Source organism: Eschrichtius robustus, chromosome 12 (genome assembly GCF_028021215.1).
Source record: "Eschrichtius robustus isolate mEscRob2 chromosome 12, mEscRob2.pri, whole genome shotgun sequence".
NCBI classification, from domain to species: Eukaryota; Metazoa; Chordata; class Mammalia; order Artiodactyla; family Eschrichtiidae; genus Eschrichtius; species Eschrichtius robustus.
The window spans coordinates 1,771,455-1,788,127 of NC_090835.1; the positions used below are offsets into that span (position 1 = coordinate 1,771,455).

Consider the following 16,673-nt stretch of genomic DNA (forward strand, 5'->3'; position numbering starts at 1 on the left):
ACATAATTTGAGATTCTTACAGCATGGAGGCTGGTTTCTTAGCCTTCTGCTGCCTGAGCATTTCAAGAGTTCTGGGTGAAAGCTGTAAGGCTTCTGATCATCTAGCAGTGGAAGTCACAGGATATCACTTCTGCTACATCTTGTTGGTCAATCAAGTCAGTAAGGCTGGACTTCCCTGGTGGCGCAGTGGTTAAGAATCCACCTGCCAATGCAGGGGTCACAGGTTCAAGCCCTGGTCCAGGAAGATTCCACATGCCGCAGAGCAACTAAGTCCGTGTGCCACAAGTACTGAGCCTGCGCTCTAGAGCCCACGAGCCACAACTACTGAGCCTGCATGCCACAGCTACCGAAGTCCGTGCGCCTAGAGCCCGTGCTCCGCAACGAGAAGCCACCGCAATGAGAAGCCCACGCACCACAACGAAGAGTAGCCCCAGCTCACCGCAACTAGAGAAAGCCCGCATAGCAACAAAGACCCAACGCAGCCAAAAATAAATATATAAATAAATTTATTAGAGAAAAAAAAAAGTAAGGCCAACCCAAATTCAAAAGGAAGGGAAGTAAATTCCACAACTCAAAGAAAGGAGGAACAAAGAATTTACCACCTTTTTTAATCTACCGTGGTCTACCTTCAGGACACAGATTTTGTCTAGTTCTCCTGCGTGCCAGATATGCTCACCTCCTCCCAGAGGCCCTAAAAACCTCATCCCAGTACATCATTGGCTCATAGTGGATCTTGTGTAAATCAGGTCCTGGTGCAAATGAGGCTCCTCAGAATACGAAGTTCCTGTGATTCCTCAAGAACAGCTTCTTGAATATGTTTCTCTTGATCTGAAGACCTGTGAGCTACGGACATGTTTTCTACTCTCCACAGAGCCAACAAATAGAGTTGACAAGCATAAGACAACCGGAGCAGACCCTTCTGTTCAAAAGGGGAAAAACAGGAGTGACATAGCTACCACTGGGTCACAGCAGTTTTGAAATCCAGTTAGGCACATGTGGTCAGTTTTCTGATAAGGGTCCAGTCCTGCTCCTTGGGAATAATTCTCTGCAGCTCCTGACTCCACCTTCTTCGCTGATGGGTTTCTTCGGAGTAGTCCTTTCTTTTTCATGAGAAATAGCCATGTTTGCATTTGAATAGCCGTCTTGGTCTGCTTCTTAGAAAGCTGGGGGTTCACTGGTCTCTTTTTATTTTTGTGCTCTGCCTTTTTCTGTGTTCTATAGTTGTTTCTTTAAGCCTAGCATTTTGAATGGGTGCAGAATGGGGTGGAATTACCATAATTCTTGGCTTCTGAGTCCATTTCCAACTTCCATTGCCCTGAATACTCTATAAATGGTACTCACTGAGCATCTACTGTGCCCCAGCACTGTTCTAATCAAGGATATGGCAATGAATGAAACAGACAAAATCCCTACCCTTACGGAACTGCCATTCTAGTGGGGGAGATGGACAGAAAGCAAACAAGAAAGCAATATGAAGAAACAAAAAAGCAGGAAGGGAGATAGCAAGTGGATGTTTTATGTCTAGTGTGATAGGAAGGGGAACTTCAGTTTTATTTAGGGAAGGCCATTCTCACTGCGAAGATGGCATTTAAGTCAAAACATGAAGAAAGTGAGGGAGTGGCCGTACAGATATCTGAGGGGAGAACTGTCCAGTTCGAAAGAAATACAACTGCAAAGGGTTTAGTTACATGTGTGCCTTCTCTTTTCTTAAACTAGTGTAGTTTGAGCAGACTGATCAGACGGGATGTTAGAAGGAGATGAGGTCCGAGAAGTATCTAAGGGGTCAGGACTTTTTTTTTTTTTGGTGGCTTGCGGGATCTTAATTCCCCAACCGCGGATCCAACATGGGCCCTTGGCAATGAAAGCGCAGAGTCCTAACCACTGGACTGCCAGGGAATTCCCAGGATAGGACCTTTTGTTTGTAAAGCCTTTAGTTTTTATTCCGACCTGTGGGAATAGTTTGAGCAGGAGAATGACATGGTTTGACATTTTTATAGAATTACTGTGGCTACTGTGTTAAGACTGGATAGGGAATGAGGTGGGAGCAGGAAACCAAGGTTGTTGCCATAATCCAGGTGAGAAATGATGGCGGTTCAGACCAGGTGGTAGTGGCAGAGATAGTAAGGAGTCACATTTCGGATATCTTTTGAAGCTTGTGGATGAGGGGTCCGAGAGATAGACAGGGGAGTTGAGTTAGTTTCCTAGAACTGCTGTCACAAATCATCACAAGCTTGGTAGTTCAAACAACAGAAATATGTTCTCTCAAATACAAAAGTCTAAACTCAACACTGTTTCTACCCGCCCCTCCCCGCCCTTGCTGTTGGCATTCTTTGGGTTATGGCTACTCACTCCAGCCTCTGACTCCATCTCCACGTGGCCTTCTCTTCTCCGTGTCTCTTATAAGGACACTTGTCATTGGATTTAGGGTTTCCCCATGGTAATCCAGGATGGTCTCATCTCCAGATCCTTAATTACACCTTCAAATACCCTTTTTCCAAATCAGATCACACCCACGGGTTCCAGCATGTGTAGGGGGGTCACTATTCAACCCACTACGGGGATCAAGAATGATTCCAAAGTTTTTGTACCCAGCAACCAAAAGAATGAAGTTTGCATGAACCAGTAAGAAAAGGCTATGAGAGGAGCATGTTTTTGAAGATGGAGCCAAAGTTCTGAGTAGATTCTAATGTGTGCAGGTGGAGCTGGAGCTGGGTAGGGTGCCCCGCCCTCCGCAGAGCTCTAGTGGGTTCAATTTCTTTTCTTCTCTTTGGGTGCTAAGTTCAGGGGCTGAGGCATCGGCGGGTGGGTCCAGCATGGCGCCACCCTGCTCCCGGCCGGGCCTCAAAGATGGCCGCAGCCACTGGGGGCAGACATGTTTGTGCCACGTGACCCAGGCCCGGGCCCGAGGCGGCTGAACGTGACGCACGGTAGAGGCGGGGCTCCTCCCCCGTAGCCCTGGCGTCGAGCGTCTCGTGACAGGTACTTCCGCTCGGGGCGGCGGCGGTGGCGGAAGTGGGAGCGGAGCCGGAGTCTTGGCCATAAAGCCCGAGGCGGCGGCGGCGGCGGCGGCGTTGGAAGCTAGGACAGGCCGAGGAGCCCGCCGGAATCGGAGCTTGGAGTTTCTTTCGCTCCCGTCGTCCTCTCGTCTTCTCCTCGGCGGAGCCCTCGCGACGCGCCCGGCCCGGAGCCCAGCGGAGCGGCCGCGGTAAGTGGCGGCCCGGCCCCATCCCCCTCCCGGCCCTCGGTCGCCGGTGCGCGCCGTCCGCGTCTTGGGCAGGCCCGGCCCGGCCTCTTGGGGAGCTCCGTGTCTTCGGGCCCGGCGGCAGGCCGGCCGAGCGTCCGCGGGGGTGTCAGAGGTCGCCGGGTGTGACCCCGGCTGGCGCCGCGCACGCCCGTTTCCCGGGGCGTCCAGGCCCGGGACGGCCAGGGCGACCTGGCCTGGGCGGCCCGGCAGTGGGGCGGCGGCCGAGGGCGGGGGCCGGCCGACCAGCGGCGGGGGCGCCGCCCACCCTGCCCCGGTGCCAGGCAGAGCCGCGTGCCCGCCGTCCGGTCCTACCAACGCGGGTGAGGGTCCCCGACGCCGCGAGTCCGTGGAGACCCGGGTCACGTGCCCCGGGCTCCCTCGGGCGCCTCGGGCTCCCGCGACTGGGAGCTTTTTATCACAAAGACGTTACGGTGAGGGGTGGAAGAAGTTTCCAAACTTGCTGGGGGAGAGACGGTGGCTGGGTGCAGAGCTGTGTTTGGTTCGGACCGCGGCGGGGCCCGCTTAGGGCGTTCAGTTCGGCCTCCCCCGAAAGGAATGGTTCGCAAAACTAGGAAAATTGAAAAAAACAGTAGCAAACATTGGAGCGGTTACTGCATGTTAGGCAGCGTGGCGGTATTTCTGCACCGATTATTGTATTTAATTCTCCGAATAGACTTCTCAAGTACCATTATTGTGCCCACTTATAGATAGGGAAATGGAAGCTCGGAGAGGTTAAGTCATTTGCCCAAGGTCGCAGAACTGATAAGTTATGGAGCGGAGATTGGAGTCCAGGCACCCAGACTCCAGAGCACTGTGCTCGGCCTCTGGATTGTACTGCTTTCTGATGCCCCTGAAGCTTGTGAAGTATCTTTTGCCACTTGGTATCTGCCTCTCTCCGCCTGCTTTCTTTCTAGTGATGTCATTTTGGAAGCCTTTTCTGGTGGCATTAATTCTGCCTTAAAACCATAATATTCTATTTGCAGTTGTGAGTTTCAACACCCTTTTTTGTTTTTAAATAGTGTAGCGCCAGTAAACTGGGAGCTCTAGTATCATAGCAGAGTACTCAATTGAAGTTTGAAAGTTTTTGTTACCTACGTCTTTTGTCAAATGAGTTGGGCTGGCAGTCCTGCCATGTGGACCTTTCCTGAAGCCTTAGTGCATGGGTGTCCAGCTAGCTGGTTCTTTCCTGTTGAAAATACTGTATCTTCTCTTTGGATTCCAAAAGAACAGGCTCTTGTCTCTTCCTTGTGACTGAAGCAGCTGATTACCCGCATGACTTCTCATCCATGGATTGATAAAGTCTCCTATTGGTGTGCTTCTCTCTTCAGACTTAGGAGAGTTTGTTCAGATTTGAGTCTAAGAAGTGGAAAGTGAGTTGTGAGTACTTCTCCTGAAGATCCTGTCCAAGCCCTGTTGTAGTCTGATTTCTTTTTTTTTTTTTTTTTCTTTAAACTTTGTTACCCAGCCTGATATACTTAAGTGGGTATTAAGTGTGGTAGCCTTAAGTATTGTTTCCATTTAGAGGAGTGTAATGATGAGTAGCGTTTCATCCATTCATCAGATGTTTTGAGTATCTACCATGTATCAGGCATTGCCTATTGACTCAGGGAGATAGGCCTGGTTCCTATCCTCAAGGAATTTAAAGATGGTGAGTGATCATGGCTAGGAATTCTCTTGTGGAATGGCTTGGTGGTAGAATTTGAGATTTTTTGTAAAGAGGAGTTATTTTTCATCTCAGCAAGTGCATCCAGAGTAATCCAGGCAGCACGGTGTTCTGGGTAACTTGAAAGCTTTGCTCATTTTAACAACAGCATTTGATTTGGTTTGCTTTTGAAGAGAGTTCGTAGAAGATAGTATCATAGTTTCTGAATTGGTCGTGTTTTTTGAAGGGTAATTTTCATCTCTAAACTTGTTTTACCTTTTGCTCGCCAGCATTTTTTGTTGTTCACTGAAGGAGGGGGTTGGTGTCACTGTCATCTTACAGTGCGAATGTCAGCTTCGGGGGCTGTCTGAGCAGAGGTGCACTTGGCAGGCTGGGGCTGCTGCTTCAGCCCACAGTGAAAGTTTCATGTGCCGCCTCCCCGTCTCAGTACCAGTATCATCCTAGATAAAACCCTCCGCCACCCCACGTCCCACAAGTCCTCTGGTTCCCCTTCTTGAAGAGGGGACGTGAGTTTTGCATTTGTGGTAGAATTTCAGGAGTAGACAAACAGAAGGGGGAGTGGAATGTAGAAGATACTCTAAAACAGCTTTATTTGGACATTTTTTCAGGTAATTGTTAGCAACCTCATGGAGCAAAAATATTTCTTGGTGCCAACCAGGCCTAACCCCCTGCCCCAAACCCCATAATCAGAGAGCATTGCTTTATAGTACAGTGTGGCTTTGAATCCAATTCCTGACCCCACCACCAAGCGAAGCAAAAGGTTTTGGTTGTTTGATTAAATTTTAATAAATTTCCAAAGGGACCTGCACTGAGAACATCCTTGCCCTTAGGTTTGGCGTTAGTCTTTCTATGCAAAGGTGTAGCAAACCCAGACCACACACGTGGGAGAGTCGTTTTATGCACTGTTTCTCTCTGAGATTTGACGTAAATATTTACCATTATTACTGTCGTGAGTTGTCTAGCTCTCCGTCTGCGTAATTCACATGTGGCTAAGGAGAACTCGCCCGGCTGTTGGTCTGGGAGTTAGAGGCCGGGTGTCCGGGGAAGTCAGGAGGAGTCCTCCTGCATGAGGCCCAGACGGTGGTTCACCCGGCACTGATGTCATCCCTGAAGGAGGCTGGAGCTCGGGAGATTAGCTCCCCCCACTTCGCTGCTCCTGGCTTTCTGCTGCTTCCTGTCTCCCCTGTAAGGTGGCAGTTGTATTCCCGGCATCTGTTCCTCTGCATGATCACACCTGCGTCTGTGACTGCCGTCTGCTAGAGCTGTGTGCTTCTGTCTGCAGTTTGCTGCAATGTGTTGATCTCTTCAGTTATTTGCTCTCGCACCTTCCCTGTATTTTCTGCTTTTTCCTTCCTGCATATGGCATTAAACACAGAAAAATAGTTTGCACTTATGTTTTAAAACTTGTTAATGGTAGTTGGGGTTAGTGTGATTTGTGAATCAAAAGTAAGAGTGATGCGGTGGGGGAAATCAGAACAGGCTTTTTAGCACCGTCTCCTACTAGTTTCAATTTTAGTACTCCAGGCTGTGATTTCAAAAACAATTTAAGAATAGCTACTTGCAGAATGTCTCCGTGGGGGAGGAAGAGAGCTTGGGAGTTGGTTCCAGTGGTGACATGCAGTATTGGCCTTGCTCGTCTCCCTGAAGATGCAGGGCTTAATGCAGGGGATCTCAGGCCTCGCCCGGGGCTCTCTGTTTTGGTGATGTCATCACTGCCTCGGAGATCAGTCTCACTGATTCTGTTGTCCATTTCCTGGTTGTCTAGGACTGCTTGCTGTCCGGACAGAGCAGGTTTGAGCAAGCCCATCAAGGGAGGCAGGGACCTTGCTTGGCTCTCAAGTGGCCTTGCCTGCGTGCCCGCCCCCAGGTGCAGGGAGGCGCCTTCTCTGGTCCACCCTCTCACAGCTAGAGGGCTTGCTCTTACTACTGCCTTTCCTGGGCTTAAGCTCAGCTCAGTTAAGGAATACTTTAAAATTTCCATTGTGAAGTAAAAAGTTACATCATTGGTTTCCAATCTTGGTGTGCAGTTTTAATTTTAAAAATTTATTACCATTTGAGTTGTTTGAGAGTACACAACTAAGCTACTATGAATTAACCTTTAAAAAACCTGATTGTAACAGCACAGACTTTATGAAAAATAGTGCCTCTTACATGTGTTATTCAGTCAGGCTACCGACAGTTCTCTGTGTACTTACAGGTCCAGGGGCCCCAGAAATAACTCTGGGTCGTTTGGGCAGCCCACAGGTTAAGAGCCACGTTAAAGTCCTCCAACCTGTCCTGTTCAGGTGATGGTTGTTAAAGAGCATTCTTTTTTTTTTTTTAAATAAATTTATTTATTTATTTATTTTTGGCTGCATTGGGTCTTCATTGCTGTGCGCGGGCTTTCTCTAGTTGCGGCGAGCGGGGGCTGCTCTTTGTTGCAGTGCACGGGCTTCTCATTGCGGTGGCTTCTCTTGTTGCGGAGCACGGGCTCTAGGCACGCGGGCTTCAGTAGTTGTGGCTCACGGGCTTAATTACTCCATGGCATGTGGGATCTTCCCGGACCAGGGCTCGAACCCGTGTCGCCTGCATTGGCAGGCAGATTCTTAACCACTGCGCCACCAGGGAAGTCTGCATTCATGTTTTGTAGAAACTTTTCCTACATGGTATTTGTCTTTCAGTGTTTTTTAATGTTTGGCTAGTGCTTAACAGTTCACATAGGATTTCAGCTGGTGTTCACAGCAGCCCTGCAGGCTTAGAGGGTGGCCCAGCCTGGGTGCTCAGGTGGCCCGGCTACTCTAATGCTAGTCTGGGTATCCTGAAACACAGCTGAGGCTCTTTCTGATGCACCAGCCTGGCTTTCTGATTATTCATGATTGCTGTAAAGCAGTCAGCGTTTGACTCCTTATAAAAATGTATCTTTCTTCCACTACTTTTTATTTAAAATGACATTTCTCTTTTGCTGATTATTAAATGAGCCATTTCTTTTAAAAAAAAAAAATAAGCTAGGAAAATACAGAAGTAAAAAGAAGAAAAATTCAGTTTTCTACTACGAGGAAGACCAGAGTGTTAACTGGTTATTTTATTCTTACGAATGTATACTTTAATACTTTCCTTTAATGAGATTGAATTTTTAAAATACGGTATGAGAGATTAACTTTGGAGGGCCCTGGATATTCTTTGGATCCTTTGACCTGTGGGACCCGTCTAGATAAACACTCAGTGGCGGGAAGCTGGGATCAGGAGACTAGCTGTATTTTTCAAATATTTAGTGGCAACAGGTGAAGAACCTGATGCATTCAGTACCATAATAAGGTTTTTTTGCCGTGGTGACAGTGGGTCAGTAAGTTGTTGCAACTTGTCATTTCTACATCTTAGTAAACTCTGAATTTGCAGTAGGGCATATGAAAAGCGTCCAGATAAGTGAACAACGTCGAGAGTTTTCATAAACTCAGAAGCCCCCTTGTGCCTCCTTCAGGTCGTTGTCATCCTCTCCTGCTGCTTTTTTTTTAAATGTTCTAGTTTTCCATTTACCTTTTTTTTTTTTTTTTTTAATATTCATTTACTTATTTAGGCTGCACTCAGTCTTAGTTGTGACATGCGGCTCTTAGTCGTGGCATGCATGCAGGATCTAGTTCCCCAACCAGGGATCGAACCCTGGACCCCTGCATCGGGCACTTGGAGTCTTACCCCCTGTACCACCAGGGAAGTCCCTCCTCCTGTTGATTTTTAACACTGTAGTTTAATTTTGTCTGATTCGGACTTTGTGTAAATCATACATTGTGTACCCTTTTGTATCTGTTTCTTTGAGTCATTGTTGCCTGTGAGATTTTCTGTTGGGTGCAGTGGTAACTCCATTTTCATTGCTCAGTAGTATTTGATTATATGAGATACCGTAGTGTTTTTATTAACTTACTGATGGGCATTTGGCTAGTTTGTAGTTTGTGGCTGGTAAAAATAATGCTGTATCGGGACTTCCCTGGTGGTTCAGTGGTTGATTCCACGATTCCACTGCAGGGGGCACAGGTTCAACCCCTGGTCAGGGAAGTCCCACATGCCACGCGGTGCGGCCAAAAAAAAAAATGCTGTATGAATATTCTTGGGTTTGTCTTCTGATGACTATATGCACACATTTTCATAAGTTAATACTGAGGAGTGGAAAGTTTTAGCGTGTGTATCTGTATGTTGCTAGGGCTGCTATAACAAATACCTCAGACTGGGTGGCTTAAACAACAGAAATTTATTTTCTCATGATTCTGGAGCCTAGAAGTCCGAGATCGAGGTGTTGGCAGGGTTGGTTTCTTTAGAGGCCTCTTTCCTTGGCTTGTAGGTGAACGTCTTCTCCTTGTGTCCTCATGTGGTCTTTTGTCTGTAGGGGTCCGTGTCCTAACCTCCTCTTACAAGGACACCAGTCTGATGAGGGCCCACCCTCATGACCTCGTTTAACTTTAATCACCCCTTTGAGAGCTCCATCTCCAAGTACAGTCACATTTTGACATTTTGAGGTACCAGAGGGTAGGACTTCATAAATTCTGGGGGGGTGGGGTGGGGTGGGGGACAAAGTTCAGTCCGTAACGGTATGTGCTGCACCTCGGTAGACACTGCCAGCTTTCCAAAGCTGTATACCGCTTTACACTCCCATCAGCTGTATGTGTGAGTTCCAGATATTCCACATCTTTGCTGGCGCTTATTTTCATCTTGCCCTTGTGGTACTAGCATCGTGCCTCCCTCCAGTACCAGCATGGGCAATCCTTGAGGGGGTGGGGAGGTTGTTTCTGGAGCCATATGTGTCATAACTTGAGACTGCCTCTTGTAAATGCTTTTTAAACCCGTTGGGGATAGACAAGCAGAATGACTTCAGTCTAGTGAGCAGTTAGCCCCCCTTAGTTGCCCTTATGGGTTAGTTTTTGCATTTATAATCTGGACTCATTCCTGGGGATGGAATTGACTTCAAAGTGTCACCTGTAGGGTATAAATCTAGCCATGGTAGAGAGTGCTTTCATTGAAATCCTTCTTTGGTGTGACACTTGCGTCCTTAAAATACTGGATTCCCTCATACACGTGCTAGGAATAGGTCTGTTTTGCATGTTCTGACTGACCATTTAGATACTAGTTGGTGTTTGACCAGCCGCTTTCTGGCTGCGTGATCTTGAGCTTTGTGCATCCACTGTAGACCTCGGTTTGACTGGAATAATATTACATGCCCCTGCCCCTCCCCCAGTATAATCTCCTTGAGGGCAGGGATGAATCATTCTTCTAGCATGGATCTTGAAATATTACCCAGTAAACTTAAAAATATTTTTCCAGTTCTCACTTTGGACACTGTTTTACTATTTGTAGCTTTGTAAGTTTTGCTTCTGGGCCAGTGATTAATATGGATAGCCTTCCTGAATGATAAATTATGTGTTCTGTGTTCATTTGACACAGTTTCATTGTCTACTGTAAGAAAATACTGCTGCCAGTTGTGGGGAGTATCAAATAAAAAACACTGGAGGTTTAGGAATAATTGTAAAAACAAGACAGGTGAGAGTCACAAAAATGCTAGAAGTGTTCAATGACTGGGTTAGGTGGTGCTGAGTAGATTTTGGATGAATCGATATGGAGGGGAGACTTGGGAAAGCCATTGTAGTTGGAGGGAATGGCATAGCAAACGAATGGAGATGGGGGAACGTAGGGCAGATGGAGGGACTATGGTACCTCAAATTGGGGAGTGGCAGTATGTATGGGGGCCAGACTGGGGTGGGGAGGGGACGAACTCCAGTGCCATGTTGAAGGATTTATGTTTAACAAAGTGGTACTTCACTGGGTGGTGCTAGGATAGGGTGTAATCCTTTCACTTGAACTTCACAATCCTATTGGGTAAGACTGATGGTGTCTCAGTTATGGATTTATAGTTTACCTGAAGAAACACACATTAAGGGATGAGTGGGGCTAGGACTGAAATACAGGTGACATGCTTAAACCTTCAAAGAGGTACTTGCTCAGAATGCCTTTAACACAGGCTAAAAGTAAGAGCTGGTTTGGGGGGATGGGCTGGAGAAAGAGAGCAGTTAGCTTGGTTTTCTTCTTGAGCCAGCCAGCCCGCCCATGTGGACACTTCTTACCAGTTTATGGGCAATGTTTTATTGGCTAACTGCCTGAGATAATCTAGGGTTCATATCAAACGTTCAAACTATTGAAAAATAGTTGTGTGTAACCCTCTCTTGTTTTCCATTCTGTCTTATCAACAAGTAAAAAAAAAAGGCACTGTCGTCGTGTTCTGTTAATACAGACTCTTAGCTCTTGGTTTGGCACCTGCATTTAGAACAGTGGGAGCATCATAGTCAAGAATCTATTGATCCAGGGGCTGCAAGGTCCTCGTAACAAGAATTGCTTTCCAAGGAACTTGATTCTTTGAGAAAGTGGCTTTAGTTTTTCCCCTCCCCACACGTGAATGTGATACCTTGAACAAAGTATATATATACACACACACAAATAATCCCTTTATACTTTGTAGAGCTTAACGGTTACCTTGTTGATGCTTCACTTCCAAGTTCAAACTAAGCAGCATTTGCCTTGTCAGAATCTTTTTTCAGATGCAAGACCAGCCTGAAAGAATATACTCAGTATCCCGACTAGCGCTCCATATTCCAGGTTGGCAGATAGATGTGTCTTTAACCCCAAGAATGGTGAGAAGAATAGCACCTTCCTTTTTTCTTTTTTTTTAAAGATAAGTACTTTTTTTTTAAAAAAATTAATTTATTTTTAGCTGCGTTGGGTCTTTGTTGCTGCGCGCGGGCTTTTTCTAGTTGCGGTGAGCGGGGACTACTCTTCGTCGCCGTGTGCGGGCTTCTCACTGCCGTGGCTTCTCTTGTGGAGCATGGGCTCTAGGCACACAAGCTTCAGTAGTTGTGGCTCACGGGCTCCAGAGCACAGGCTCAGTAGCTGTGGTGCACGGGCTTAGTTGCTCCGCCACATGTGGGATCTTCCCGGACCAGGGCTTGAACTCGTGTCCCCTGCATTGGCAGGCGGATTCTTAACCACTGCGCCACCAGGGAAGCCCAGAATAGCACCTTCTGTGGAAGAGAATAGCCCTTGTAAATTTTAGTGATCGGTTTTATTTAAGTGTTTTTTTAAAGTGTTTTTGAAAAGAGGGATGCTTTGACTATTCTGTTTCTTTTGAAATGTAAATTTCCAGGTAGTGAGTTTTCCAGCAGCATCTGGCTGAATTGGCTAGGTTTTTCTATAGTAACAAATAATCTCAAAATGGCCAGCGTGTTCAGTATGGATTTTCCAGGGGCTCTGTGTCATCCTTACTGCAGCTGAAGAAGCAGCCACAACAGTGTGGGACGCTGTTGGCTGTCTTGGCAAAGTAAAGGAGAACTGTTGGAGGGTCTTGCTCCCGTGGTTAAGTGTTCCAGCCCAGAGATGACACGTCACTTCTGCTCACAGCTCACTGGTTAGAGTGAGTCACACTGCACAGGGGATCAAGAGGCACTTGACTTGGAAAGCACAGAGTTGGAAATATTGGAGAAATGGTGCTAGTTTTACAGTGGCTGGCTTCCGTGGGTAATAGCTGTTGGGGAAAGTGCCTCATTTGTAGATTCTTGTTCCATTAGCTAGTAATTTAAATGCAAAAAAGGATACCAAGTTACCCATAAATCTTCTCTTACAAATCAGCTTCCTATCGTAAGAAATCTATTTCTTTTAAATGATAAGTGGGATAACCTCAATTCGAGTGCCTTGCAGTATCCTTCACACGAAGTAGGCGTGAAAGGAACATTTGATTGTGAGCCCTCCCTTGCCTTCTACGTTGTCAGTACCCTCGCCCAGCCCCCCCCATCCTTCTTGTGAAGTGCTACCAGATAGTCTTGAAGTGGTCCTTAGGGCCCATTCCTTCCCTGGCCACAGAACCCTATGTTTTTCTACACAAAGTGTCTCCAGCTTGTCTTCCTGGCTTTGTCCTTTTGATGCAGACCCTGTGTTGCCCTGACTTGCTGTATTTAACCTTTTCCTGACCACACTTTGTTCCCTGCTTCCTACAGTTTGGTTCCTGCCGCTCCCCTTCATCTCTGTGTTTTGTCTGTTGGCGTCCTGCCTTGCTCAGGCACTGCCAGCTTCCTTTCCTAAGTATTTCCCATCATATTCCCACCTTTCACTGAATCCCTGGGACCTGTATATGTGTGTCTGAAACACGTTTTATAGATGTTTTACCTGCTCTAGGAGAGGGTCTTAGGGTAGATCCCAGACTTATTTATTTAAACCAATAAGCCTTTTGCAGTGGGCGGGCACCGTGCACCTTGTGGGATCTCAGTTCCTGGACCAGGGATTGAACCCGGGCCATGGCAGTGAGAGTCCTGAATCCTAACCACGAGGCAACCAGGGAACTCCCACATCCTAGACTAATTTATGTTTTCCCTCCAAAGGTAACCGGATGAGAGAAAGAACTAAAAATCAGTTCCCCGAGTGGCTTTTGATAGATACGTATACACACACGTTTGTTGTGCTCCCTGCTGAAAATTCCTCAGCTTGATGGAAGTTGGGGGACCAGAAGCCGGAGGATGGTGGAGGCTTCCTTAAGCAGGGCCCCGGGGTGGGTCTCAAGGGAGCTGCTAAGCTTCAGTTTCCACTGCTGGAAAATGGGAGTACACTGGTCCCCCCTTATCCCCAGTTTCACTTTCTGCAGTTTTGGTTACCTGCGGTCAACCATGGTCCGAAAATATTAAATGGAGAATTCCAGAAGTAAACAATTTGTAATTTTAAATTGCGTGCTGTTCTGAGTAGCATGATGGAATCTCGCGCCGTCCTGCTCCTTCCCACCTGGAATCCCCAACCGTCCACATTCTCCGCTCCAGACGTCCAGGCCTTGACACCGTCATGGCCCCACCATCTGGGACCGCTCCAAGCGGTGGTTCTCCTTTAGATGTGTAGTCAGAAGGCCAGCAGTGGCACAACGCCATTTTATCCTCTCACGTCACAAGAAGAGGTGGGATGAGTACAGTACAGTAACATATTTTGAGAGAAACCACATTCATATAACTTCTATTACAGTATATTGTTATAATTGTTCTGTTTTGTTATTAGTTATTGCTGTTAATCTCTTTGCATGCCTGACTGAAAGTTAAACTTTATCATAGGTGTGTATGTATAGAAAGAACGGAATGTACAGGGTTGGGTACTATCTGTGGTTCCAGGCATCCACTGGGGTTTGACCGTACCTCCCATGGATAAGGGGGGGACTAAGTACCCACAGGATCCTTCCTGTTCTAATTTTCTCTGGCTCTTGCTCATACTACAGTGGCTTTTGCAGTATCCTAACTGGCAAGATGACATCATGGAAACGTAAAGGACCCTTTCAGCCACGGAGAAGCTGTCACCTATGTGGAGCCCTGCTCATTCACTTCTTTAGAGGAGCAGGGGGGACCTCACTGCTAGGTGGCTAGATTTTTCCTAGAATGACTTGTTTCTCAATTACAGAAGCAGTGTAGAAGTCTTAAAGTGAATGGTTCTCTGTCATCCTTCCGATGGTTTGGTGACCGTACTTCCAGACTTACATTTTTCTGTTTAAAGGGGGTCGTACGATGCACGCTCTGTGTCTCTTGCTTGTTAAAGACTTCACTCGGCACCCGTCCTTGTCAGTGCCTGCTGTTGCTCGTGGCTGTGTGCTGCTGCTGCTGGCATAGGCTAACCGTCCTCTCAGTGAACACTTCGGTGACTTCTCCCTTTTCTCTGTCACAAAATTATTTACTGTTTATCTTTGTCCACTTACCTGATTGTTTCCCTGAGATATAGTGGTTATACGTACTTGAAATTTGGTACTCATTACTATAGTACCTCCAGGAAGGTTGTGTACTTAATATTTGTAGTTGGAGAATTCTACTTATATAGTTGCCAATTGTCAGTTTTCTTACTGTTTGCCAGTTTAACTAGTGGGGAAAATTTAAATGGTGCCTCATTGTTTAACATTTCCATTTCTTTGATAAATGGATTAAACTTAAAAAAAAAAAAAGATTAGCCATTTATTTTTCTTTTGTGAATTGGCTTTTGTTCTTGAAAGCCCAGGTGAGGGTTTAAAAAATATAGCAAGGGACTTCCATGTTGGCACAGTGGTTAAGAATCCGCCTGCCAATGCAGGGGACACGAGTTTGAGCCCTGGTCTGGGAAGATCCCACATGCCGCGGAGCAACTAAACCCGTGCTCCGCAACAAGAAGCCACTGCAATGAGAAGCCCGCACGCCGCAAGTAGAGAAAGCCTGTGTGCAGCAACGAAGACCCAACGCAGCCAGAAATAAAAGATAAATAAATTTATTAAAAAAACAAAAAACATATATATATATATATCAAGAATGGTTCTTATATAGTAAGAGTATTTTTTATATAGGAAGAATATCAACTCTTTTTCATGTTGCAGTGTTCCTGGCTTGTTTTCTTTTGGCTTGGTTTGGTTGATGCTGTGTTTTTGTAGTATAGAAACTTTTCTGTAGTCATATCTGTCAATTTGTTTTGTTTCCTGGGTTTCATATTACACTTAGGCCTTCTCCTTTCCTAGGACAATAAAAACAATGGTTATTTTTTTCCTAGTACTTGGCACGTTTGGAATTCTTCTGTATGATGTGATGTCAGACTCTTTTTTTTCCAAATGCATAGTTGCCCCAGTATTTCATTGTATTGTCATCCTTTCCTCACTGACTAGAAATTATTTTTTATCACACAGATTTCCCACCTACATGTGTCTTTTGTGAATGCTTCTGTTCCATTCTTTGTTTCTGGGACAGTGCCGCTGTCTTGCTTGCTTCTCTGCTTCATGATGCGTTTTCATAAATTAGGCAGCTTTCCATCTTTCATAGAACTCTGTTGAAGCTGTGCTCAAAGACCTGTTTGCTTCTGATTAAATTGGTGCTCCTCCTGCGCTTGTCCTGTTTTCTTGATCAGTTTGTCTGGCAGATTGATTTATCAGGAAACTGAGAGGAAGCCTTTTCCTAAGATGCCCTGGTAGGGGGAAGGAGCTACCTCCAACCCACCTGCCATGTGTCTGGGACAAACGCCATATACTTGCTCATTCAGTCAGCAGGTTTTATGGAGCACCTACCGCGCCACAAGCTCCCGTACAGCAGGAGTTGTACAAACAGTAGAAAACCTCGTTACTGAGCCCCGGAGAGCCTTGGGTTTGGGGGGCAACGTGCGTATCTTTCCGTCCTTGTATGTATCCCTGTTGCCTTGTGTAATGGGTTGGAAAGCAGGTATTGGGTTTTAAACTGTGTTCATGATGCTTTTAAGCGTTTCATGTTTTGCCATCTCTGGTCTTTTCTTGCAGTATTTGAGCATACGCAGTTACTTCATAATCGGCACTCTGGATGGATTTTTTTGTTAAATTTTATTTATTTTTTGGCCATGCCATACTGCGTGGTGTGCTGGATCTTAGTTCCCCAACCAGGGTTAGTACCCGTGCCCCCTGCAGTGGACGTGTGGAGTTGTAACCACTGAACCGGCAGTCCCCTGGATGGGTTTTTTTTTGTTTTTTTTTTTTTAATGTATTTTTTTAAACGCATTGTTTACTTTGTTTATTTATTTATTTATTTTTGGCCGTGTTGGGTCTTCGTCTCTGTGCGAGGGCTTTCTCTAGTTGCGGCGAGCGGGGGCCACTCTTCATCGCGGTGCGCGGGCCTCTCACTATCACGGCCTCTCTGGTTGCGGAGCACAGGCTCCAGACGCGCAGGCTCGGTAACTGTGGCTCACGGGCCTAGCTGCTCCATGGCATGTGGGATCTTCCCAGACCAGGGCTCGAACCCGTGTGCCCTGCATTAGCAG

The 16,673-nt window shown here is 46.5% G+C and overlaps 1 protein-coding gene across 2 annotated transcripts in view; it reads left to right on the forward strand.

The window, feature by feature from the left end:
* RAB7A (RAB7A, member RAS oncogene family) overlaps window positions 1-16,673 on the forward strand; it is a 106,679-nt gene that overhangs the window by 33,032 nt on the left and 56,974 nt on the right. The window contains exon 1 of one of the 2 annotated variants that reach the window (XM_068557475.1): window positions 2,991-3,205. The exons of the other annotated variant lie outside the window; for it this stretch is intronic. The gene's annotated coding sequence lies outside the window, so the exon portion shown is untranslated. Of the gene's footprint in view, window positions 1-2,990; window positions 3,206-16,673 lie in introns of those variants that run through there. 2 annotated transcript variants of the gene reach the window in all.